General features: G+C 40.3%; 1 long non-coding RNA gene across 1 annotated transcript; it reads right to left on the reverse strand.

Moving 5' to 3' along the window:
• Nucleotides 1-12,046: 12,046 nt before the first annotated feature.
• LOC138162099 (uncharacterized) lies at nucleotides 12,047-17,647 on the reverse strand. Its single transcript, XR_011168545.1, has 3 exons — nucleotides 17,536-17,647; nucleotides 15,079-15,163; nucleotides 12,047-12,286 (listed from the first exon to the last, which is right to left on the reverse strand). It is a non-coding gene; the product is annotated as an uncharacterized lncRNA (long non-coding RNA).
• Between the last annotated feature and the right edge of the window lie 8,429 nt (nucleotides 17,648-26,076).

The following is a 26,076-nucleotide window of genomic DNA, read 5'->3' on the forward strand; positions in this document are numbered from 1 at the left end:
GTCACATGCAGCCCACAACATTTCTCAGTGCAAGACTGAACCAGATTAAAATGTAATTGGGAAATATTTAACAAAATAAATAAAATAAAACAGATTATTTTGTGGTTTTCTAAGTCAATATACAGCCTATGGGAATGTCTACACAGTTTGGTGGCCTTTGTTTCTATTTCAATTTGATACCATTGGACTAGAACATCAATCTAAATCTAATTCAGTAAAAATCTGTAGGGATGAATGTAAAGTCTTATGCTTGGCTACAAAAAAAAATCAACTTCACAAATATAAGATTGGAAGAGGTATGATTTGACATTGGTGATTCTGAAAAAGATCTTGAGATTTTAAGGGACTAAAAGCCTGATGTGAGTTAGCAGTGTGATTTGGCAGTCAAAAAAGCTAATTCAATCTCAGGCTATCTTAAGGTAGGAGGTATTAGCCCCACCATCCTGTGCACCCCTCCAACCTTAGCTGGTGTATTGGTGTATTGTGTTCAGCTGTGAGCACCACAGTAGAATGGCATCAACAAGTTGTATGGTGTTGGGAGAAGGGCATGCAAGACCAAGAAAGGCTGTGGTGACTCATGAGTCATGACCTCCAAGACTTGTGAGGATCAGTTGAAGGAACCAGGCATGTTGAAGCTGAAGAAAAGAAGACTGGAGAAACGGGTAATCTTTCTTCAAATATTTAAAAGAATCTCTTGTCAAGGAAGGACGAGGCTTGTTCTGCTTGGTCTCAGAGGGCAGAGCAGAAGCAATAGGTGGGAGTTGCCCAGAAACAAATTTAGTCTTGATATCAGGAAGAACTTCCTAACAGAACTTCCAATAAGTGGAATTTGTTGCCTCAAGAGGCAATGAGTTCCTAGTCTTTGGAAGGCTCCAAGCAGAAACTGGGCAACCACTTCTTGGGTATGTGATAGTGGGAATCCATTACTTGCATGGGTTTACTAAGATGGCCAATGAAGCCCCTTCCAACTCTCAAATTCTGCCATTCTGTAGTAGTCAGATGACTGTGAATCATGGCACATTGTAATGTCAGAAGAATTGATATTGGTACAGTAAGCCATGTGGCATAAGGCACAATACATGTTGGCTCTGGAGACAATCCGTGTTATTTCAAAGCCAGTTCTGCTATTTACACAGAGTGATCTTGGGCAAATAACTAAATTTCTTATCAGTGTTTTGGAAAAAGATTTAGATGGAATGTTCATCAAATCAGTTTCCCCATCTGTAAAATAGGTAGGGAGGATTGAACTATATGACCTCTAAAATGCCTTCTAGGAGAGACCAGGTAGCTCAGTGAGTAAGAGCACCGGCCCCAGAGTTGGGAGACCTGGGATTGAATCCAGGCTCAGATACTTAGAACCACACTCAGAAATAACTGGCCATGTAAGCTTGAGCAAGTTAGTTCACCCCAATTGTTTAAAAAAAAAAAAAGAATTATTAGGGGTGGCTAGGTGGTCCAATGAGTAGAGTGTTGGCCCCAGAGTCAGGAGGACCCGAATTTGGTTCCGGCCTCAGACACTTAACACCCACACAAAAATACTAGCCTTGGGCAAGTTACTTAACCCCAATTGCCCTCCAAAAAGCAAATAAAAATAAAAAATAAAATAAAATGCCTTCTAGTCCTAAATCTATCATCCTATACCATACACACATGGATCACCAAATTGCAAAGAAAAATCATTTTAAACTACTCAAGCTACATTAAGCATAATTTTATATTTAATAATTCAAAAGGTATTTAACAACATTACAGGTCCTCAGGTTATCTTTATAAATATCAATTCTCTTTGTACTAAAATTGTGAAGAAGTGTTGGGTAATTGAGAATACCAATTAATAAAATGTTGTAGCTTATTGCTGGCTCACAAACATGCAGACAAAAAAAGAGGCTTTGGGGAGGTGTGTTTATGTTTTAAAGATAATTGTTTCCTCAATAACAAACAAAACTTTCCGGACTTGGAATCTAAACAGAGGCTTCATTTCATGTTTGTTTCTCTCTTTAAAAGAGCCTCCACTGACCAGTTAGTTGACTTTTGTGTGCTTAGAAAGGGTATTTGGGTGTGGTGGAACCCTAATAGATTCAGGACTCCCTGTCCTCAAAATCTTTTGCTTCTGGGATTTGGGGGCTGAATGAAATGAGAAACCAAGCATCTGGAAACAGGCTTTTGTATACACACTTACTCTGAGAACCCATTTTTAAAAAATGATAGATGATAAGAAGACATCAAGGATAGTGGGTCTTTATCTAAAAGTTCATAGGGCTGTTGGGTTCAAAGATCAAGAGGCCCTGGACCCTTTTACTGTCCTTTCTGATTGCTACTACCTGGCACTTGGTCCAGGAGCCAAAAGGCCTATGCAGACACCCTTAAAAAGTCAATATTTTATGTGCAGGAGGACCTAGATTGCTAGGGGGCAACATTTTACAAGCCTCTTTCCAGGGTAAGTTCTGGTCAGATATAAGAAAGCAGGGAAAAGCTGGTTGCTTTATCCTCTCCAATACCAATCAGTTTTGATTGGGGTTTATTTAACAGTTCAAATCCCGCCTTTTACAGAAGGCCCTTCCCAGACCCTTCAGCTGCCAGGATCTTATCTGAGACTACCTTCCACCCCTTTTGTATTTATCTAGTGTTTTATACAATTTATCTTCCCCTTTAGCATGTGACCTCCTGGAAGGCAGGGACTTTTTATTTGGGGGGATTGCCCCCCCCACTTAATAGTATTTCATTTTTCCAATTACATGAAGAGATAGTTTTCAACATTCACTTTTATAATATTTTGAGTTCCAAATTTTTTTCTCCCTCCTTCCTACCCCTTCCCCACTCCCTAAGACAGCATGCAATCTGATCTAGGCTATACATGTACAATCATATTAAACATATTTCCACATTTGTTATGTTATGAACAAAGAATCAGAACAAAAGGAAAAACCACGAGAAAGGAAAAAAAAAAGAAAAGAGTTAATAGTATGCTTCGATCTGCATGCAGACTCCATAGTTCTTTCTCTGGATGTGGATATCATTTTCCATCATGAGTCTTTTGGAATTTTGGAATTGTCTTAGATCATTGTATTGCTGAGAACAGCAAAGTCTATCATAGTTAATCATCACACAATGCTGCTGTTGATGTGTACAATGTTTTCCTGGTTCTGCTCACTTCACTCAGCATCAGTTCACGTAAATCTTTCCAGGTTTTTCTGAAATCCACCTGCTCATCATTCTTTATTGCACAGTAGTATTCTACTATGTTCATATACCACAACTTGTTCAGTTATTCCCCAATTGATGGACATCCCCTCAGTTTCCAATTCTTTGCCATCACAAAAAGAGCTGCTATAAATATTTTTGTACAAATAGGTCATTTCTCCCCCTTCTTAAAATCTCTTTGGAATATAGATCTAGCAATGGTATTGCTGGGTCAAAGGGTTTTATAGTTTTATGGCCCTTTGGGCACAGTTCCAAATTGTTCTCCAGAAGGATTGCATCAGTTCACAACTCCATCAACAATGCATTAGTGTTCCAATTTTCCCACATTTTCTCCAACATTGATCATTTTCCTTTTTTGTCATATTAGTCAATCTGATAGGTGTGAGGTGCTACTTTAAAGTTGTTTTAGTTTGCATTTCTCTAATCAATAGTGATTTAGAGCATTTTTACATATGACTATAGATAGCTTTAATTTCTTCATATGAAGAACTATCTTGAAGGGACTATCTTGGCTTTTCTCTATGTCTCCAGTTCTCAGCCGGGTCCCTGGCACTAGGTGGCTGGGTGGATACAATGCTGGACTTGGGAGGCAGGAAGAAATGAATTCTGATTCTTCCCCAGACATTTATTTGCTAGATAATCCTAAGCAGTCAGGGGGGCCCTAAGGGGAGCTAGGTGGTAATAGTGGAAAAAGCACTGGGCCTGGAAGCAGGAAGAACTCTTCATGAGCTCAAATCCCACCGAGCTGCGTGACCCTGGGCAAGTCACTTAACCCTGTTTGCCTAAGTTTTCTCATCTGTCAGATGAGCTGGAGAAGGAAATGGGGAACCACTCCAGGATCTCTGCCAAGAAAACCCTAAAATTGGGTCATGAAGAGTCAGACAGGATTGTAAAATGACTGAATGACAAAAACCATCCTAAGAAAGTCACTTAACCCCTGCCTACTTTAATTTCTTTGGCTGTAAAATGCACCTACCTCCCAGAGTTGTTATGAGGAGCAAAGGAAATAATACATGCAAAGTGCTTTGTAAACCTTAAGGTACTAGGTAAACACTAGCTGCCACTATTATTGACATGTCATGAGTATTTAATAAGTGTTTGTCGCCTCTCTTGTTATTAACAAATGACAAACTTTCTATAGGGGGTTTTTCCTTTTATCTGAACACAAGGTAACTCCTTCTCACCCACACTCACAGTCCCTATTCTTATGTGTAGCCAATGTACAAAGAATTAATTTGATTCAAGTCTCTAAGTCTAAAGAATACCTCTTCCCTGCTTCTCCTTCCCACTTCCCTCCCCAGCCCCACAGGGTAGATATTGTTCTTCCTGCTTTCAGGGCTGAGCTGGAGAGGAACAGCAATTTAACGAACAACCATCTGTTCTTGGTTCATTAGAAAACTCACCCATGAATCAGTGTGTGTGCACTCAGTCCGGAATCTAGGCAGCCACTTCTCCTCCAGAGTGTTTGACTGCTACAGGTTGCTAAGCAATAATCCCAGGGATTGATTTGGCTCTTCCTCCCAGCTCCCCAGCCCCTACTACCTCTGCTGCTCCTTCTAGAAGGGGAGATCTAGTGTTTGTAAATAATAATGACCAACATTTAAAAAGAGCCTTAGGGTGGGCAAAAAGCATTTTACTAATATGTTCATCCTCATAACAACCTTGTAAGGCAGGCACTATTGTCATCCCCCTTTTACAGAAGAAGAAAATGAGGTTAAAATAGATTAAGTCCATTGCCCACCTGAGACAAGATTTGAACTGAGATCTTGCTGACTCCACCTCCAGGGCTCTGTCCAAGGTGCAACCTGGCTACCTAGATTAAGTGACTTGCCAAGGGCACATGACCAATATGTGACTGAGGTGGGATTTGAACCCAGGTCTTTCTGACTCTGCCACCTTTCTAGTCACCATGCCTCCCTCCATGCCTCTGGGTTCATATGTTGACTTTTGGAATGCTCTCAAGAGAATGAATGAGAGCTCAGGAGAAATTATTCTCCTACCCAGAAGCCCTGGACAGATCAGCCTCTGTATGATACTTGGTTTTCCATCCACAGTTGTGGTTGTGATGACCATAGCCTCAGCCCAACCCTTGTTGAAGCACGTTAAATAAAAATTAGCTACAATAGGCCTCAGCAGGTATTCCCTTTCCTAAGGAATCATATAATTCTGGTGAGGCCAGCTGCTAGTTACACTGTCTAAAATCAACATAGAAGAGTTACTCAAAGATCTGGGACATGTGCCCTCTGAAAACAAACCCTGGGGAAGTCAGCTGGCTCACTTTGTCATGAAGATTTCTCAACATTGAGACATGATGTGGCAATGCCGAGGAGAAAGAGAGTCTCAGAGCGCTAGAACAGAATCCTCAGGGAGCTCACCAAAGTCCAGGCTTGGCCTACTGCTGGTTAACATTGTTATAAGTGACTTGGATAATGGAATAGAAGGCATGCATGTCCCACCTGTAAACAACACAAAGTGAGAGGATAGCTAACACATGGGATGATGCAGTTGGAGTCCAAAAAGATCCTGACCCAGTGGAGAAGTGGGCTGAATGTTGTAAGACAAAGTTTGAAAAGGATAAATGTAAAGGCTACATTTGGGTTAAAAAGTCAACCTTGTTGGGAGAGCGGGTGGGGGAGAGGTAGTTAGCCAGTAGCTGTCTGAAAAGGATGTGGGGGTTTCAGTGGACTGCAAGCTCAATAGGAATCAGAAGCATGATATGGCGACCAAGAAGTTAAAGACATTTCCAGTTTCATGTAAATCTTTTTTCTGTTCTTTAGATGTAAAAATGTTCATGTCTGTGGATGTTTGCCAAGTTTATAATAATAAAAAGTTTGTAAAAATAAAAAATTATAATAAAAAACAAAAATAGAATTTAATAAAATTGGGACAAAGGAAAAAGATCTAACGAGAAGCGTATCCTCCAGGAATCAGGAGGGGATTGTAGGGCACTGTCCTGGGCCCTTGTCAAACCGCCTCGGAAGCACTGGGTTCGGATCTAGGCAGCACTGCTTAAGAAGGGCACTAGTCAGCTAGACAGCATCCAGAGGAAGTCCAACCAGGATGGAGAAAGGCCTTTAGTCTATGTCAAGGGAAAACTGATTGAAAGAACTAGAGGTGTTTAATGTGAAGAAGGGAGGATTAAGTGAATCTTTGACAGCTATTTTTAAGTACTGAAGGACTGTCATGTGAAGAGGAATAGGATCTGCTGTGTGTAGCCCCAGGAAGCAGAACCAAGGGGGAGAAGCTGCAAAAAGTAAATTGAGGTTCCATATCAGGAACAACTTCCTAACAACTAGAGGTGTCCAAAGGTGGCCTGGGCCACTGCAGGGGGTGGTGCTGGATTACTGAAGGAGCCTCCTGGTTTTACTCAAATCCATCTTCCACACAGCTGCCCAATCAAAATTCCTGTAGCAGAAGTCTAACTGTGTTCTTTTACTCAGTAAAGGTTGCTCAATTGTTTTCAGTCATGTCTGACTCTTCATGACCCCATTAGGGGTTTTCTTGGCAGAGATACTGGCATGACTTGCCATTTCCTTCTCTAGCTCATTTGAAAGATGAGGAAACTGAGGCAAATGGGGTTGAGTGACTTGCTTAGGGTCATACAACTAGTATGTGTTTGAGGTCGGATTTGAATTCAGATCCTCTGAACTCCATGCCCAGCACTCTCATTTACTGAGCCACTTAGTTGCCCCAGTAAAATCTAGTGTCTCCCAATTAACCTCTAGGATCAAGTATGAAATTCTCTGTTTGGCATTCTCTACAGCCTGGTCCCTTCCTACCTTTCCAGTCTTCTTACATATTACCTCCCTTTATACACTCTTCAGTTGAGTTACAATGGCCTGTTTACTGTTCCTCACGTATAACATTTCATTTCCCACCTCCATGTCTTTTCATTAATTATCTCCATGTCTCAAATGCTCTCCCTCCTCATATCTATCTCTTGGAATACATTCCTGTTTCTTTTATTTTTTTGGAAGGGGAAAGGTAGGGCAATTGGGGTTAAGTGACTTGCCCAAGGTCACACAGCTAGTCTTTGTGTTAAGTGTCTGAGGCTGTATTTGAACTCAGGTCCTCCTTACTTCAGGACTGGTGCTCTATTCATTGCACCACCTAGCTGCCCCCCTGGTTCCTTTTTAAGGCTTGACTCAGGCACCACTTTCTGTAGGAAGCCTTTTCTGGTTCCCCTAGCTGTTTAGTTCCTCAAAAGTCACCTTTTATCTACTTTCTATGTATCATATATACCTATGTGTTTAATATTTTATTCCCTTAGAAAGCAAATTTCCTTAAGAACTCACTATTTTATAAAAACTGCTGGGAAAGCTGGAAAATAGTATGGCAGAAACTGAGCATAGACCAACATCTAACACAATATACCAAAATAAAGTACAAATAAGATACACAATTTAGATATAAAAGCTGATGCTATACACAAATTAGGGGAGCAAGGAATAGTTTATCTGGAGGAATTTATGACCAAATAAGAGGTAGAGAACATTATAAAATGCAAAATGGATAATTTTGATTACATTAAATTGAAAAGTTTTTGCACAAATTAAGTCAATGAGACCAAGATTAGGAAGGAAACAGAAAACTGGGAAAGAATTTTTACAACTAGTGTCTCTGATGAAGGCCTCATTTCTAAAATATATAGAGAACTGAGTTAAATTTACAAGAATATGTTATTCCCCAGTTGATAAATGGTCAAAGGATATGAACAGGCAGTTTTCAGAAGAAGAAATTAAAGCTGTCTCTAGTCATATGAAAAAAATGCTCTAAATCACTATCGATTAGAAAGATGCAAATCAGAACAACTCTGAGGTACCATATCACATCCATCAGATTGGCTAACATGACAAAACAGGAAAATGATAAATGTTGGAGATATGGAAAAGCTGGAACACTAATTCATTGTTGGTGGAGCTGATCCAACCATTCTGGAGAGCAATCTGGAACTATGACTAAAGGTCTATAAAAATGTGCATATCCTTTAACCCAGCAATACAATTTCTTGGGCTGTATCCTAAAGGGATCATAAAAATGGGAAAAGGAAGCCCTTCTCAGTCATGCAAGGACCTAAAACAATTCCAAGGGAATTATTATAGAAAATGCCCTCCACATCCAGAGAAAGAACTATGAAGTCTGAATGCAGAGCGAAGAAGACTATTTTCTTTTTTGTTTTAATTTGTTTTCCTTGTTTTTCCTTTCTCATGGTTCCTCCCATTCATTATAATTCTTCTATGTAACATGACTAATTTGAAAATGTGTTTAATAGGAATGTATATGTAGACCCCCATATCAGATTGCATGCCATCTTAGAAGGGAGAAGGGAGGGAGGGAAAGAAAATTTAAAACTTACAGAAGTGAATGTTGAAAACTAAAAATAAATAAATTGGAAAAAAAATTTTAATTGAATTTTTTTAATGGGAAAAAGACCCACACGTACATAATATTTATAGTAGCTCTTTTTGTGATGGCCATGCCCATCAATTGGGGAATGGCTGAACAAGTTGTGGCATATAAATAAATATAATGGAATACTATTGTGCTATAAGAAATGATGAGCAGGCAGACTTCAAAAAAACTTGGAAAGACATATGAACTGATGCTAAGTGAAGTGAGCAGAACCAGGAGAACATTGTACACAGTAACAGCCACAGTGTTCAACTGACTTTGATAGACTTAGCCCTTCTCAACAATGCAAGTTCCTAAAACAATTCCAAAGGACTCATGATAGAAAATGCCAGTCATATCCAGAGAAAGAACTAAGGAGTCTGAATGCCGAGCAAAGTAGACTATTTTCTTTTTGTTTGTTTGGTTTGTTTTTTTCTTTCTCATGGTTCCTCCTATTCATTCTAATTCTTCTATACAACATGACTAATGTGAAAATGTTTAATAAGAATGTATATGGATAGCCTATATCAAATTGAATGTCCTCTTGGGGAAGGGGGAGGGGAAGAAGGGGAAGAAAATTTAAAATTTACGGAAGTGAATGTTGAAAACTAAAGATAAATAAACTTTAAAAAAAGAAAAAAGAAAGCAAACTCCTTGGGGTCAGGAACTGTTTTGCTTTTGTCGTTGTATCTCTCAGCACAGTGCCTGACACTTAGTAGGAGTGTAATAAATGCTTGTTGATTGGTTATTTGATTGATTGGTGGGTTTCCCCTTCTTTGAAGGTCTTCAAGCAAAGATTGGATGACCATCTTTCTGGTATGTTATAGTGAAGAGATGTTTCCTGAGGATGCTTCCAACACTAAAATTCCACAATTCTATGATTCTCTAAAATTCAATAGCTGTGAAAATGGATATCCTTCATCTCCTTCCCCCCCAAAACCCAAACACCCACAATTCTTTTGGCTTGTGGTTGTGTAGGGGAAAGGCCCTGAGTGCAGAAATTGATAAGTTCCTGGGAAATATTCTCCAAATGCTTACAGACCTAGGAATGAGAATAGGTATTGATGAAGCTGTGAATGATTCATTTTACACTTTGGAGAGTCTCAATTAATTCAACAAACATTTATTAAACCACTCTACAGTGGCAGGCATGGTGTTAGGCTGCCAGGCACTGAGGATCCAAAAATATAAGTGAAACTCTTAGGGACAGACAACATATACTCATAGACATATACACAAAATAAATGTGAGGTAATTGACTGGGGGTAGCGGGGAGGAATGGCCTCATGGACGAGGTGGTGTTTAAGCTGAGTTGTAAAGCAAACAAGGGATTCTAAGGAGCAAAGGGACAAAGGGAGGACACTCCAGACCTGGGAGAGAGCCCTCGCAAGGGCAAGGAGACACAAGATGGTATGCCATATCTGTTTGGCCAGACTTTTATGTCTAGACCAAGAAGGCTGCTCTGGAAAGGTAGCTTGGAGTCAGCCTGGGAAAGGCTTTATATCAAGTGGAGGAATTTCATCATTCACATAAGAGACACTGCAGTTCATTGAACACTTGAGTATCTTGGATGTCTTTTGACATATGCTAGCAAATACCTAGAAGGTGCTAGGGTTCATTTTTTGGCTGAGTTATAATAAGCAAGGAAATGAAGCTCTCTAGATACACAGAGCAGAAAAAATCCTTCCCTGCAACCACTTCCTCCAAATACAAAAAGGAAATTTAGATCAGAGGGCAGGGATCATCAATTTGAATGGTTATTGAACACATGTGGATTGGGGAAATACCTTCAGGCAGCCATGGATTAGATGATCCAGAGAGCAACTGCAGAGTTGATCAATTGGAAGAACTGACAATATATTAATGAAACTTCCTCCTTCCTCCAATAAAAAAATCCAGCAGCAACCCAGGAAGTTCACGTTAATGATAATTATTCACAGATGTAGTCACAGAAAGTGTCAATGCATGAGCACAAATGCCTTGTCTATCTATCCAGAGCAGTGATGCTTTTCAGAAAGGTTGAGGATAAGGAAGGCCTAGGCCAGGGATGGGGAATCTGTAGCCCTCTGTCTAAACCTGTGGATTTGGATTCCATCAAAGAGCCACACTTGAGGACCTAGAGGGCCACATGTGGCCTCAAGGCTGCAGGTTCCCTGTTCCTAGACTAGACAGAGATAGAATCTTTACAGCTAGAACTGGAGTTTCTTCACCTTTTTAGGATCATGGCTTCCTTGGGACTTGTCTGGAGAAGCCCAGGGACCACTTTCCCAACTCATGTTTTTAAATATAAAGCACAGGAAAGCAAGTATATTGAAATACAGTTATCTAAATAGTAAAGGAAAAAAAAATCCAAGTTCACTGAGCCCAGATTGAGAACTCCTGGTCCAGAGAATCCATATGTGAATATGGGCTCATTAAAATAGATGACTTACTGCTTTGTTAAAACTCCAAAGAATTATACAAATTTGAGAGGTAATAGTCTTCCCAAGTGAAATGGTCAGGTTCAGAGTGAAGAAATTGATTTGGAAAATGTGGCCCTTCAGTGACAGGTGAAAAAGAACTTAGAAAAATTGATGCCGGGGAATTGTCCAATCAGCATATTGAAGCCCTGGGTAGAAAATTGTTGGAAATTTCTGATACAGACATGGATATAGACACGGATAAACAGAAACACAGAGATAGAAAAAATAAGAGAGAAAGAGCTAGAGAGAAAGATGGAAATGGAGATTAAAGATAGAGATGGGGGATAGGAACTAGATCTGTGATTTCATTTGTATGGAGTCCTTCCAGGTCAGGAAACTGCCTCCATCAATACAAGTTGTCACTTTTTCTACAATTTATCATCTTAGATGCCTGGGGCCCTAAGGGGTTTGCCCAAGGTTACACAGCCAGGATATGTCAGAGGAAGCACCTGACCAGGGTCTTCTGAACTTCACGGTCAGCTCTCTAGCCACTATGCCAAGATTCCAAATCTGTATATATTTGGTAGGTACATGTATGTATCTATACATATGTAATAACAGACCACATTTATGTAATTCCCACTATGAGCAGATATTCTGCTAAGCATTTACTTGGCAAATATCATCTCGTTCAATCCTCATAAAAACCCTGGGAGGTAGGTACTAGTATTACCATCCCCTTTGTACAGATGAGGAAACTGAGGTAGACAGCTCTTAAGTGACTTAGCATCATATGGCTGAAGTTAGATTTGAACTCAGGTCTTGATTCCAAATCTGTAACTCTATCCAATGTACCACCTAGCTGCCCCCACACATGAACATATGTAGATACATGTGTGGACAGTTATGTATATCTTATAGTGTTTTTAAGATATTAAATAATGACATTGAATTACTTTAAATTTAAAAGCATTATTTAAAAAGCAGAAATATTTTATTGAGAAAAGTGACTTAAAATGAAAATACAACTTTTAAAAACTGGACGTGTACAAAAGTTATGTTTTCATTGCTTCTGCAGATGCTTTCACCAAAGTAGCTGAGGCTTGGAGGGCCTCTGTGTAGAAAAGGCTTCATCTGGATCATTCTTGTAAATTTCCAAACTGTGAGCATCATCAGGCCTGCCCATTCAGGGAGGGAAGCAGAGTTGGGGCAGACTGGCATAGAAATGGGACGGAAAGGACCCGAGGCTGCATGTGGGGCCAACAGTAGTAGGGATGGAGCTAAGAACTGTCCTGCAGCAGAAAAGAGGCCAAGAGAAAGTCTAAGAACTGTCCTGCAGCAGAACAGAGGCCAAGAGAAAGTCTGAGAACAAACACTTGTTGATGACTGATTGATCGATTGGCACAAGCCCTTGTGTTTTGGTAAGCTGTTGTGGCTTTGTATATGTATTATGCCCTTCATCATGTATTAGATAATGAGCTCCATGATTCTATTTCATCTTTAAATATTCCTTGGTGTCTAACACGTTCTGTCTGTAGGAAACACTTGAAGAAATGTTCACTGAAGTTGAACCAAGCACATACAGAACATGACAGATTTCCACTATGTAGAAGGGTACAGAAAAATAGAAGCGGAAGGTGTATCTAATCAATTCTATTATGCTGATACATAACAATGGGCAGTGGGATGGAGCAGTGGATAGGATACTAGGCCTGGAGTCAGGAAGACTCATCTCCCTGAGTTCAAATTTGACTTTAAACACTTAGTAGCTGTGTGACCCTGGGCAAGTCACTTCACCCTGCTTGCTTTAGTTTCCTCATCTGTAAAATAAGCTAGAGAGGAAATGGCAAACCACTCCAGTATCTTTGTCAAGAAGACCCCTGTGATGGTAATGGCAATTGAAGATTCCCCTGTATTGGCTTGGTTTTCAAATTGATTGGGTTAAAACCCAGAGCTTGTTAATCCCACCTGTGGGATGGACTTTTTGATGAGAAAAGAAAGTCCTGAACTGGGAGGAGCTGGTGACGTAGATTTGGAGAGATAAGAGAGAGGAGGAAGATTTTTTTGGAAGCAGCACCTCGTGGAGAGAGAGAGACTAAGAGAATTGCTGGTGGCCGCTTTGAATTGCCCTGGACTTTTGAGACCTGCCCCCTGAGCTGCCAAGGACTGAGGAGACATGGCTGTTTTGCTGGTACTTTGTCTGTTTGTTTTGATGTTGTTTTGCCAGATTTGTCCACTGGTGAAAGACAGTCCTGTTGTTGAAGAAGTCCTGGAACCTGGCTTTTGGTTAAGAAGCCCTGAGACTGTCCTGCAGACAGAGAGTGAATACTGTCCACTGGTGAAGGACAGTGCTGTTGTTGCAGGGGTCTGGAGACTGTCCTGCAGACAGAGTGAATACTGTCCACTGGTGAAGGACAGTGCTGTTGTTGCAGGGGTCTGGGAGCCTTTCTGTTGGTTCAGAAGCCCTGAAGAAGGATTTTCTTGTTGTATGTTTACAGAAATCCTGGGAGAGGGCTTTGCTAATGTGTTCAGGGGTTCCAGGACTGTTCTACAGATAGAGGATGAATTGATGAAGGGACTGGCAATGTATCTTGTGGCCTTGCTGAGCCTTGTCTCCCCCCAGGAACTAAGATTGCTGAGAACTTGCCTCCTGTCAAGATGAAGAAAAGAGCTCCATTTGGGTATTAAGTGCTGTGCTTAAACTTGATGTAACTCTGGGGTAGATTCAATTGTGATCCAGGGGTGGGGAACTTTTGACCTTATGTTTGGAAACTAATCTCCATTTGAGAAGAGGGGCTTTGTGGTGGACTTAATTAAGGTATAGCCTAGGGGTGGAGAAGTATTTAGAACAGAGACTTTGTAATTGATTGAATGATTGGAAGGTCCTGGGGTGGGGTAGTACTTGAAGATTATTTAATCATGCTTAGTAAATGCTGTATTTGGAATGATGTCATGTTTTGATCTTCTCTGTTCTTGGTTGGTCACTGAATAAAATGGAGAGCACCTATGCTGGTATTTTGAACCTGGGAAGTTGCCTTTGCTTGGTATTATATTACAACCCCATATGGGGTTGTGAAGAGTTGGACACCACTGAAAATGACTAAACAACAAATATGTAAAGAACAAATTGTTTTTAGACCTCATTTCCTAGAGGGCATTCAAATAAGACCTAAGTTTCCACAAACTAAGAGGCAGTGGTTACATGGTAGATCAAGGGCTGGCCCTAAAATCAGAAAGAGATGGATTGAAGTCCTGAATCTGGCTTTAAGCCTCATCATGTGCCCCAAGCACTTTTCTAGTGTTATAGGTTATAAGGAAGTTGTTGATCTCCATTTGCACTGAGAATTTCTACACTGGGAATTCCCTGCCCAGGTTCAGAACCCACTTCAAAATAAAAGTTTTCATAAAGCAATACAGCAAAAATCCTATACAGATTGAAGGAATGGGAAAGGGTCGGCATGGCCCTTTCTACCTTTGGCCTTTCTTAGGTACCCTGGTGGTCTCCCACTCCCAGGGACTCAACCTATTGGTGGCAGACAGTGTAAATGTCAAATCAGCTCTAGTCCTACTGTAACTCAGAATTTCCAATTCATCCAGCAGTCTCAGTCTCCCCAGTAGCAGGGGATCCAGGCATTCACTACCAAGCCTGGTGATTGGAGGTTCTATAACTTAATTGATGCTATCTGGACTTTGAAAGTGTGCCTGGCTTTTGTTCCCTGTTAAAGTCATCCTCAGCATATACATTGGTCTTCCCTCCTGCAGAAGCCTCCTCTCACAATTCTTTGTAGAATTTGCTAATTTAATAGTAGATTGAAAACCAGACTTAAAAACACAAAGCAATGGGTTCAAGTTCAAATACTGGTGGCTTGACCTTGGACAAACACTTCATCTCTCAGTACTCCAAGAAGGTCTACAGGGCTATAAATAGCAAGGAAGATGGCTCTCCTGCTGGTGGAGGCAGTCCCCTCACCTGAGCCAACAAAATCACAAGTGCAAGCCTTATCCTGGCGGAATTAAATGGCGGCTTTATGGAAATAGATTTGAATTAAATTCTCTGTATGGCAGAAGCTGGTTTGTTGCCTACCTTCAATCACAGATGTGTCATTTGCATTGACCACTGGTGTTTCTGAATGTTGAGAATGAATGCTTTTGTTGCTTGCAGTCACATTCTGTAAATTTTTTTTTAAAGGAAGAAAAAGATGATCAAAGTTGGCTGCTTATCTTCAGTGCTATTACTAAACCCACCCAATTAAAGGCTGCAAATAGATGCCTTCCTAAAATTATTGAATATCTTTCTTTGAATTTCCCAGAAAATAAATTTCTTTGAATATTGTGGTTTAGAAGCAAAGCAGTAATCATAGACTACTTTGCTGATCTGTTAAGGTTCTCACAGAGTCAAACTGAGGATGGCATTAATAGTCTGTGCTGCTGACAAGGTTATTATGTACAAGGGGGGCATGTCCAGATGTGAATACTTAAAGTACACAATGTCTAACACATAAATGACACTTTAAAAAAAAATCTGGGTCTTCTTTTCTCATCCAGGCTGGAAGTGGAGGAGCCACTTGCAAGCCTGACCCCACTGCTGATCTGCATAGGAGCTTTGACCTGCTTTCTTTCCAACTTGAGCTTTTTGGCCTTTCTTAGGTACCCTGGTGGTCTCCCATTCCCAGGGACTCACCCTATTGGTGGCAGACAGTGTAATGTCAAATCAGCTCTAGTCCTACTGTAACTCAGAATTTCCAATTCATCCAGCAGTCCCAGTCTCCCCAGTAGCAGGGGATCCAGGCATTCACTACCAAGCCTGGTGATTGGAGGTTCTCCTATAACTTTTAATTGATGCTATCTGGACTTTGAAAGTGTGCCTGGCTTTTGTTCCCTGTTAAAGTCATCGTCAGCATATACATTGGTCTTCCCTCCTGCAGAAGCCTCCTCTCTAAAACCCACTTTCCTGACTGGTGAATCCCTAGCCCAAATCACCATTTCCTGAGGCACCTAGGCCATACTTGCTTCTCTCCTGGCTTTACTTTCTCACTCTCTGAACCATCTTCTTACCAGAAGCTTTGCCTTTGTTAAGGTACCTTCTCCCAGGCCCCACTTTCTGCATCCCTTTTATGTGTCATCTCCCCCCACCCCAGAATGAATGCTCCTTGAGGGTAGAGGCTGTCTTGCTTACTTGTTTTTCTATTTCCAGCACTATGTTTAGCACTTAATAAATGTTTTACCATCTTCTTTCTTTCCTTTTTTTCTTCCTTCCTTTCTACCTCCCTCTCTCCCTTCTTCTCCTTCCTTCCTTCCTTCCTTCCTTCCTTCCTTCCTTCCTTCCTTCCTTCCTTCTTTCTTCCTCCTTCCTTCCATTATTGGAAACTTTTTCATATGAATTGAGGAAATGAAAAACTACTTCTATTGGCTGATGGAAAATCCCTTCACATACTAATTTGAACTTTCAAAAATTACAAGCCACTTGGACAATTTCACAATCTACCACGAGTCAACTTAAATACAAAACTACAGATTGAATTTCAACTGCATGTTCTATTTTATAATTTTTTTCCAGCCTATTTAAATACTAGTCAGTGGCTAAAAATGATTACATATGCAAATTACAACTTTCCTGTGGCAATAAGGGTTACCTAGGAACTGGGAGCTGCTCCAGCAAACAACAGGCAGTTGGTCTGGCTTTGGCTGGCAACCTGATTATTTGCAATAGACTAACTGACTGCTGTTTGATTTAACAGAGGCAGTTCCTTACAACAGATCAAAATGAGGTGGGATCAGTTCAAGGGGGAAAAAAAAAAAAAAAAAAAAACCCTTTCCTCCTTTTTCAACTACCCCCACCCTTATGCTTCCCTTTCCGCTCCTTGCAAGAAAATAAATTACTTCATTCCTCGGTCTACTGGGAGCCACTAATCAGTACGCTGCATAGTGCCTGGTATATAGTGAGCGCTTTGAAAATGCATATTGATTAACTCACTTTCCTCCCTAGCTTTATCTCACCAGACTATTCATTTTAGCTCTGACCTTAACCTGCTCTGCTATTGGAGTTTGAAATATATCATGCACCAATTCTGGGCTATCTTTTTTTGAACATGTGTGAATCAGGGACATGTAATAACAATTGTCTTACAAATGGGGCATTGAAATTAATTTTGTTTTTATCTTTGGGTCTTCTCCAGTGTTAACCTTAATGTTTATTGAATTGAACTGAATTACTCTAGAATGAAAATTTGTTGATATTTTTAACATGTAAAGATAAGAAAATGATGCAAAGGTGACAGCACCAACAAGTCCAGATACTAAAAAGATTCTTGCCCATATATGGGAAGCCTACTTAAAAGAAGCAAGTTGCTAGATGGTAGCAATTCAGAAAAGTCAAACTCAGGTCCTCAACATTGACTGAGGTCAGTAAGTCTGAAGCAAAATTATCCAGATAGAAAAGGAAGCAAATTAGGGACAGACTATGACACTGCAATATCCCAATGAGAGAATTTTGAACTTCACATCCTCTCCCACATTTAAGAAAATTATTTAGGCCATAAACCTGAAAAGATGAGCCAGCCAGCACTGGTTCAGCAGAGACAGATTCGAAAGCTGAGCGTTTCTCTTTGACACTTGCCTTACTCATCTTGCCCTCAGAGAAGAGGCAACCAGTTAGACTCTAGGGTGGGAAAAAAAAAAAAGCATCATCAAACTTACAATTTAAAGCAGAAAAGCTCAGTTTTTAGGCTAGAGGAAAATATATGGCTAAATATCCCACCCCAATCTTCTGAAACATCAGATTCTCTTCTCCCTTACCACTTACTTCCTTGGAGACAACCCAGGTATGGTAGCAGGTTCTCAGGAATTTTTTCATACTATTGTTAATAATTTGCTGCTCACAAGAAACTAGACCAGTGTTTCGGAAGACAAATACCACATTGCAAAGAACAAGCCTGAATATTAAATACATATTTGTACTTCAAAAACAGTGGCCTAGATAATCGTGAAGAGAAACAGAGATTCAATATTAAGATCATAGTACGGAGAGTTGAAAGAGGTCATAGAGCTTATCCAGTCTTTTATAGATTTGTAAACTGAGGCCCAGAAGCTAGCAAAAGGCAAGAATTAACCTCTTCTTTTCTGACTTACTTAACTGCTTCCTTTGATAAGTTTGACAATGTATAATCCTTTTTATCGGTTTTACTATGTGACTGGAAATGTCCATTTTCTAAAAGAATTAATATTGCTAGCCAGTGAGATAAATTCAGAGCCTGAAGGTTTGGTGAATTTTACTGAAGTTGTCTCAGTACAGGGCATACTTGAATTATTTATTTTTCTGGACTGAGGCAAACCATTGCCAGACTTCATTTTTTAGGCACAGCCTGAGGTCATTATCATCACTGTTGTCCTCACAGAACCACATATTAGGCAAAGCACTGTGTATACAGTAAACTACATAGATCTAGTTTCTGTCTTCCAGAGGCTTTGTATCTTGGTTTCAAGTCATTCAGATATATACTACTTTATTCCTGTTTCTTTGTATCAACAGAAGGGCTTGGCCTAATTTGAGTAAGCAGACGGAGGTACCTTTGGAGGTATTTTATTCTACAATTAAAAAAAATAATTATATCTTCAAATTATTTTCCCTAACTTTCCATTTACAAATGTTCTTGTCTATGTTGGAAGCTTTATAATTCCTTCCACTGTTTCAAAGACCTCTTAAGAATGCCCTTTTTTCCATGAACTCTCCCAAACACCAAACATGCAAACAAAAGAGGCTGAATTGAGCATTTTATCATTATCACATATAATATTGATTACATGCCTTTCTGCTCATGGTACTATTTGGGATGCCTTACAAATGGATTCAAATAAAGATGGTGTCTGTTCTCTAGGGATTTACAATCTATTATTCATGAAACTGGCTCTTGGTGTCGTTACATCATCTCTTGGTTATATAAATTCTCTGTCAGTATTCACTTCTGGAGTTTTTCTGTACTGGTGTTGTCTGTTTGGAAGCATGAATTCTTAGAGGGCAGGGATTGTATTTAGCATACTTGTACAAACAAGTGTCCAATATATGCTTATGGGTGTGGTAAAACTACTACTTGAAAATCATGACATATTGTATCTAAGTACAAACTCCCATGGGGTAGTGACCATGTGTTGACATTTTCCATGTCCATGGAATGCAATTAATGTAATCTTAAATGGACCCACAAAGAGAGTATGAATGGCTGTTGGAAGACTGGGCTTTGAAAAGTCTCCCTATCAAACATATGTCCTCCAACTATGACATAGCCCATACTCTGATTTTGATATTTTAATAGAGGGGCAGCTAATGATTATCTAAATCCAAGAAAAAGTATGTGGATGTAACTTTACTGTACTCTGATGATTTTTTTCATTCACATTTTCTTAGTCAACCCTTATTTAATTGTAGTAATACATTTGTTTTCAGTTGATACATTGCTAGAGGCAGCTAGCTAGTCTAGGCCTAAAGTCAGGAAGACATGAGAAACTTATTAGCTGTGTGACCCTGGGTAAGTCACTTAGCTATCTATTTGGCCCAGTTTCCTCAAGTATAAACTGAGGATGATAATAGCCTCCACCTCTCAGGGTTGTTGTAAGGATGAAATGTTAATATTTGTGAAGCACTTGGTGCTTAATTTTCAAGAGAGTATTTGATTTCCCTGAACTGAATGATAAGGGTAGAAATTGTGACTCCTTTTTCAACCCTAAGAGAAGAGACTAAAATGTGGTACTCTATAGACTGTAGACTCTCAATAAGAGTCGATCAATCGCTCTGAAAAGGTGGGGGGAGGTTAGTCCACACCTACTGGACAAGAGCTGTTCATGAAGGAATGCCTTTCCTTGCTTGTAAAACCATTCATTCACTTAACCTGTTTGCCTCAGTTTCCTCAAAAGTAGAATGGGGATAATAATGGCCCCTACCTGCTAAGGTTGTTGTGAGGATGAAATGACAACGTTTGTAAAGGGCTTTGGCACATAGTAGGTGTTTAATAAATGCTTGCTTCCTTCCTTTGTAATTGCACCTAGATTTTTCAAGAGTGTATTTGATTTCCCGAAGTAAATGATTCCTTTTTCATCCCAAAGAACCCAGAGTTGTGAGAATGAAATGATATACTTGTAAAACCCTCACCATAATCCCTGGCACATAATAGGTGCTTTTGTTGTGCTGTTCAGTCATTCAGTGTCTGATGCTTCATGATCCCACAGATCAGATCACAGCACATTAGTACTGTCCACAGGGTTTTCTTGGCAAAGATACTGGAATGGTTTGCCATTTCCTTCTTCAGGAAATAGAGCTGCTAGGTGGCACAGTGCCAGGCCTGGAGTCAAGAAGACTCATCTTCCTGAGTTCAAATCTGGCCTCAGACACTCATTAGCTGTGTGACCCTGGGCAAGTCACTTAACCATGTTGGCCTCAGTTTCCTCATCTGTCAAATGAGCTGGAAAAGGAAATGGCAAACCACTCCAGCATCTTTACCAAGAAAACCCTAAATGGGCTCATGAAGAGTCAGATACAAATAAAAACTGAACAACAATCTCCTATAAATAGGTGCTTAATAAATGTTTATTCTTCTCCACCTCATTCAATCAACAAGAATTTATTAAATATTTACAACATAAATATTTAATTACTTACTATTCTAAGTGCTGGAGGAGATAAAAGGAGGGCAGAAATAGTCCCTGACTTCATGGGGATAGCATTCAAGTGGAGGAGATGGCATGTAAATAATTAGGTACATACAAGATAAGTAGAGTCAGTGAAAGGTAGCATGGGACTGAAGGTCCAAGCAGGTAGGGAACCAGGAAGGACCTCTTACAGAGGGTGATTGAGCCGAGTCTTGAAGGAAGTTGTATCAGCAAGCACCCCAGCGTCCCTAGGGTGGCTGCCAACACAGGTTCTTAGATCTGCTTTGCTAAAGGAAAGCAACTCAAAATTGGTTAACAAGCTTACTTTAATCAGTCAAATATGTATTGTTTACCTAGTTCAGGGGAAAAAGGTCAGCATTCCGAACTTCAGAGTAGACAGACAGAATTATCAAGACAGAGAAACAGATGAAGTAGACAGGTTTCCAAACTGTCCAACCATTACATCCATACCAAATCAACATCTGGGTTTTTCAAAGCCAGGGGGCTCTCAACAATAGCTTCCCAGAGTCTCACCTGATCAAATCACAGAACAATTCTCAAAGTGAGCCCCAATGCAAAGCCTCACATCAGGGATTATATAGCCTTCTCCTGGGTCAGAGAATGTAACCACCCTCTAGACCCACTGCCCAATCACACAGCCTCAAGGTGTGGGCATTCCTGAAAACCAAGCTTCCTGCCACAGGCTCCATGTGACCACATTCAGCCTATTAGGAGGCAGAGTTTCTCAGAGTCTCTTAAGCCTATCAAAGGGCCTAAGGGCAGGGAAGATCTTTAAATTTGCATTTCCATTACAGAAGTTAGGGATTTGGAGGGGAGGATGGAGAGCATTCCAAACATAAGAGACAGCCAGTAGAAAGGTAAGGAGACCAGAGATGAAGTGTCATGTGTGAGGAACAGCCAGGTCTTATGCTTTCATGCAAAAGGAAGAGGGCATGGAAGGGAGTAAAATGTAAGATGAGAAACATAAGATGGTTCAGGTTGTAAAGAGCTTTAAAAATCAGAGAAATTTCCCTTTGATCTTGGAGGTAATGGGTTGCCAATGGCCTTTACTAAGTGAGTGGATGATATGATCAGCCCTAGCTTTAGGAAAATGAGTTTGGTAGAAGAGAAGAACAATAGAGTTCAACTCAAATAAAAATGGATCTCTGCTGGTAGAATGTTGTTAGTCATCTTTCATACTCAAAGAGGATCAAAATGATATCACTATGGCAAGGGTGATGGTATAGAGCAGAGGTGGGGAACCTGTGACCTCAAGGACACATGTGGTTCTCTAGGTCCTCAAGTGCAGCCCTTTGACTGGATCCAAACTTCACAGAACAAATCTTTCTTCTTCTTCTTCTTCTTTTTGTTTTTCTTCTCTTTCCCTAAGTCACGGCTAGTGAGTGTGTCAAGTGTCTCAGGCTGGATGTGATCTCAGGTCCTCCTGACTCCAGGGCCAGTGCTCTATTCACTGTGCCACCTAGCTGCCCCAACAAATCTTCTTAATAAAAGGATGTATTCTGTAAAACCTGTACTTGGTCAAAAGGCTACACCCAAGAACCTAGAAGGTCACATGTGGCCTTGAGGCCACAGGTTCTCCACCCCTAGAATAGTGTGTCCGAATGTGGCTGATCAGACCAGTACCAGATTGGCAGAAGGTTCTACCGCAGGTTGGGCACAAATAGTCCATGTGAACGTTTGGAATAGAGATGTCTCTAAATTTGTGGATTTCATGTTTCTTTTGAGCTACTGCAATTCTGTTTTGCTTGTAGAGCACAGCACCTTCTTTGATGTGGGCATGCCATGCTAGGCAGTCCTATGCCAGTGTCTCCCAGGTCTCACAATTGATTCCAAAATTGTTGAAAGAGGTCTTTGTATCACTTGCTTCTTCTGACCTCCATGTGAGCATTTGCCTTGTGTAAATTCTCCATAAAATAATCTTTTAGGCAACCATGTTTGGTGTTCAAGTATGGCCAGCCTATTGGAGTTGCACTCTCTGTAACAGAGTTTGAATGCTTGATAATTCAGCACAAGAGAGGGCGCAGTGTCTGGTACCTTATCTTGTCAAGTAATCTTCAGAATCTTCCTAAGGCAATTCAAATGGAAGTGGTTCAGTTTTCTGGCATGGCGCTGGTAGACTGTCCGGGTTTCACAGGAGTACAACAATGAAGTCAGCACAACAGCTCTATAGAGTTGGTTTGGTAAGCAGTCTAATATCTCTTCACTCCTACACTTCCCTTTGGAGACTCCTGAACACTGAGCTAGCTCTGTCGATGTGTGCGTCAATCTCATCATCTGTATGGGTATTTCTAGAAAGTATACCACCAAGGTAACTGAACTTATCCACAGTATTCCACATTTCTCCTCTTGCTGTAACCAATGGTTCCATGTATGGGTAGTGTGTGCTGGCTGGTGGAAAACCTATTTCTTGGTGAATTTGGAGAAAATCACAAATTGACATTATGCTATATTGTATTTTTATTTTGTTAAACATTCCCTAATTACATTTCAATAGTTCAGGCTGCACCCTGGAGTTTTCTGGATGCAGGTAGAGAGTTCAAGACCTCTGGGTTAAGAATGGATTGTAGTGGGAAGAAATTTGAGGCAGAAAGAATAATTAGGAATTTAAGTAAGAAGTAATGACGAACTAAAAGGTTTGAGTAACATGAAGGGGATGTTATTGTTTTTCAATCACTTTCAGTCAAGTCTGACGCTTCATGATTCTGTTTGGGGTTTTCTTGGCAAAAATACTGGTTTGCTATTTCCTTCTCCAGCTCATTTTACAGGTGAGGAAACTGAGGCAAACAGGGTTAAGTAGTTTGACCAGGGTCACACAACTAGTAAGTATCTGAGGCCAGATTTGAATTCATGAAGAATTCTATCTACTAGCTGCCCTTTATCAAAGAGATATTGTGAAAGTAAAAATGAAAAGATTTCATAACTGATTGGATATGTGGTATGAGAACGAGGAGTTGACTGATTGACCAGTAGAGTGTTGGTGCCCTCAATAGTAATAGACAAGTCTGGAAGAGTGGAAGGTTCAGGGGGAAATAAAAGTTGTCTTTTGCAAATGTTTCCTTTGAGATGCCTATAGGATGTCTATTGTAAAGTATCTAATAGGCAGATGGTGGTTTAGGATAGAAGTTCTGGGGAGAGGTTAGGGATAAATAGATCTGGGAATCATCTGCATTTGTATAATTGAACCCATGGGAGATGATGAGATCGCTGAGATAATTTAGCCTAGAGAAGAAAGAAGACCCAGGACATAGCCTTGAGGTAACCCCACAGTCAGGGGTATGACCTGGGTGGAGATCCATCAAAGAAGACTGAGAAGGAGCAGTTAGAGGAAGCTGGGAAGGGAACCAAGAAAGAACCATGTCTTCAAGAGAATATCTGGAAGGAGGTGATTAACATTGCCAGTGAGAGGTCAAGCAAGATGAGGACTGAGAAAAGGCCATTAGATTTGGTAATGAAGAGATGGCTGGTAACTTTGGAGGAAGCAGGTGCTGGTCAGTGATGAGATCAAAAGCCAGATGAGAGAAGATCAAAAAGAGAGGAAAGGGGAAATGGGATTTGGGTACAAATCCTCTGATTCCACAATCTCAGCCTTTTTCTATTCCTTCAAAGTTCAGTTCAGGTGCCAGATCCTCCATTGAACCTTACCTGATTTTTCCCACCTGAAAATTAGAATTTCCTCCCTCCTCAAATTTTCTTAGAGGACTTTAACTAGATCTCTCTTTTGCTCCCATCTTCCCTTAATTCGTACTTATCTGCATATGTGAGGCCTCTTCTTAACCCTAACACTACCAAGTCACCTAGCTTTCCTGGGCCTCAGTTTCTTCACCTGTAAAAGGAGGAGTTGGATTAGATGGCCTAGGACATCTCTTCCAGATCTAAATCTATATATCTATGATGCACATATAAAGAAGGAATGAATTTCAGGTATGGGGGATTGTGTAAAGTCATGGAGGAAGAAGAAAGAAGAATCAGGGAAACAGTAGTCCAGTTTGTCTAGAACACATATGAAGGAGAATAAGGTGAAATAAGGTTGGGAAGGTAGAGTGGCCAAACCAAGGCATTTATATTTTGTTCAGGCAGCAATAGTGAACCACTCAAAGTTTTTGAGGAGGGAAGTGACATGGACAGATATTTACCTTATTTAGCATTATTTTGGCAGCTGTGTGAAGAGACTAGAGACAGGGAGACCAATGGGAAATTTATCACAGTAAATCAACTTGATGAGAGCTTGAAACTTGAGTGAAGATGAAGGGTCAGATGTAAGAGATGCTATTGAGGTGGAAATATACAGTGCTTGGCAGATGATTAGATGTGAGAGAGGGAAAGGGAAGAGTCCAGGTTTCAAATTTGAGTGACTAGGAGGTTGGTGGCATCCTCAATAGAATTAAAGAAATTGGAAAGAGGGGCAGATTTGGGGGAGAAGATAAATTTCATTTTAGATATGTTGAACTGAGACATTGTTGGTAGATCTGGGAAGTGGGGCTATGTATGGAGATATCCATTGGAGATTGTGGAACTGGAACTCAGGGAAGAGATGAGGATTGGTGATATAAATTAGATTTTCATTTCCCACCAGCTGCTCTGCTTAGTTTCTATTCTTCAAACATTATACTTCCTCCAGGTCAAGTTCATCACCAGGAATCTCAAGATTACTTCAGCTTTGGTATTCATGCCCTCAGTATTCAGTACCCTCATCCATAGGATACTCTCCAGCAGCCCTCTATCCCTTTTTGTTTTCTTTTCATGTATTGTCTTCCCCCATTAGCTTTTTTTTTTTTTTTTGTTTTTTTTTATTTTTTTTCTTTTTTTTTTCAAAATTTTTTACCACAATTCCTTTAGTTTCAAATTTTCTCTCCCTCCTCCCCATGGTGGCATACAATCAAGTGTAGGATCTGCAAATACTTTCACTTTAGGCATTAGTCAGGTTATAAAGAAGGATTGTAACAGATGGAATGAAGAATGGGAAAGAGGAAACAAAAACAAACAAGAAAACGAAAAAGGGCAGGTAGTTTGCTTCAGTCTGGGTTCAATCTCAGTTCTTTGTCTGGATGTAAACATCTCTCTCCATCATGAGTCTTTTGGGTTTGACATGTCTCTGGGTTGCTGAGAAGAGTCCAGTTTATCAGTTGGTCATCACACATATGTTGTGTCTGTAATTGTGTACAAATTCCTCCTGGCTCTACTCTTCGCACTCAACATCAGTTCGTATAAACCTCTCCAGCTCCCATTAGATTTTAAGCTCCTTGGGCAGGGGTGGGGGGGGGTGGTCTGTCTTTCTTTTTCTTATCTGAACCCTAGTGTTTAGCATACTGCCTGACATACACTGAGTATAATAAATGTTGATTGATAGCTTGGGGGTCATCTAATTAGAGATCAACAAAAAGAGAGAGAGAGAGAGAGAGAGAGAGAGAGAGAGAGAGAGAGA

Source organism: Petaurus breviceps, unplaced genomic scaffold (genome assembly GCF_028583685.1).
Source record: "Petaurus breviceps papuanus isolate PSGF00001 unplaced genomic scaffold, PetGlider_PUasm1.0 186, whole genome shotgun sequence".
Taxonomy (NCBI): Eukaryota; Metazoa; Chordata; class Mammalia; order Diprotodontia; family Petauridae; genus Petaurus; species Petaurus breviceps.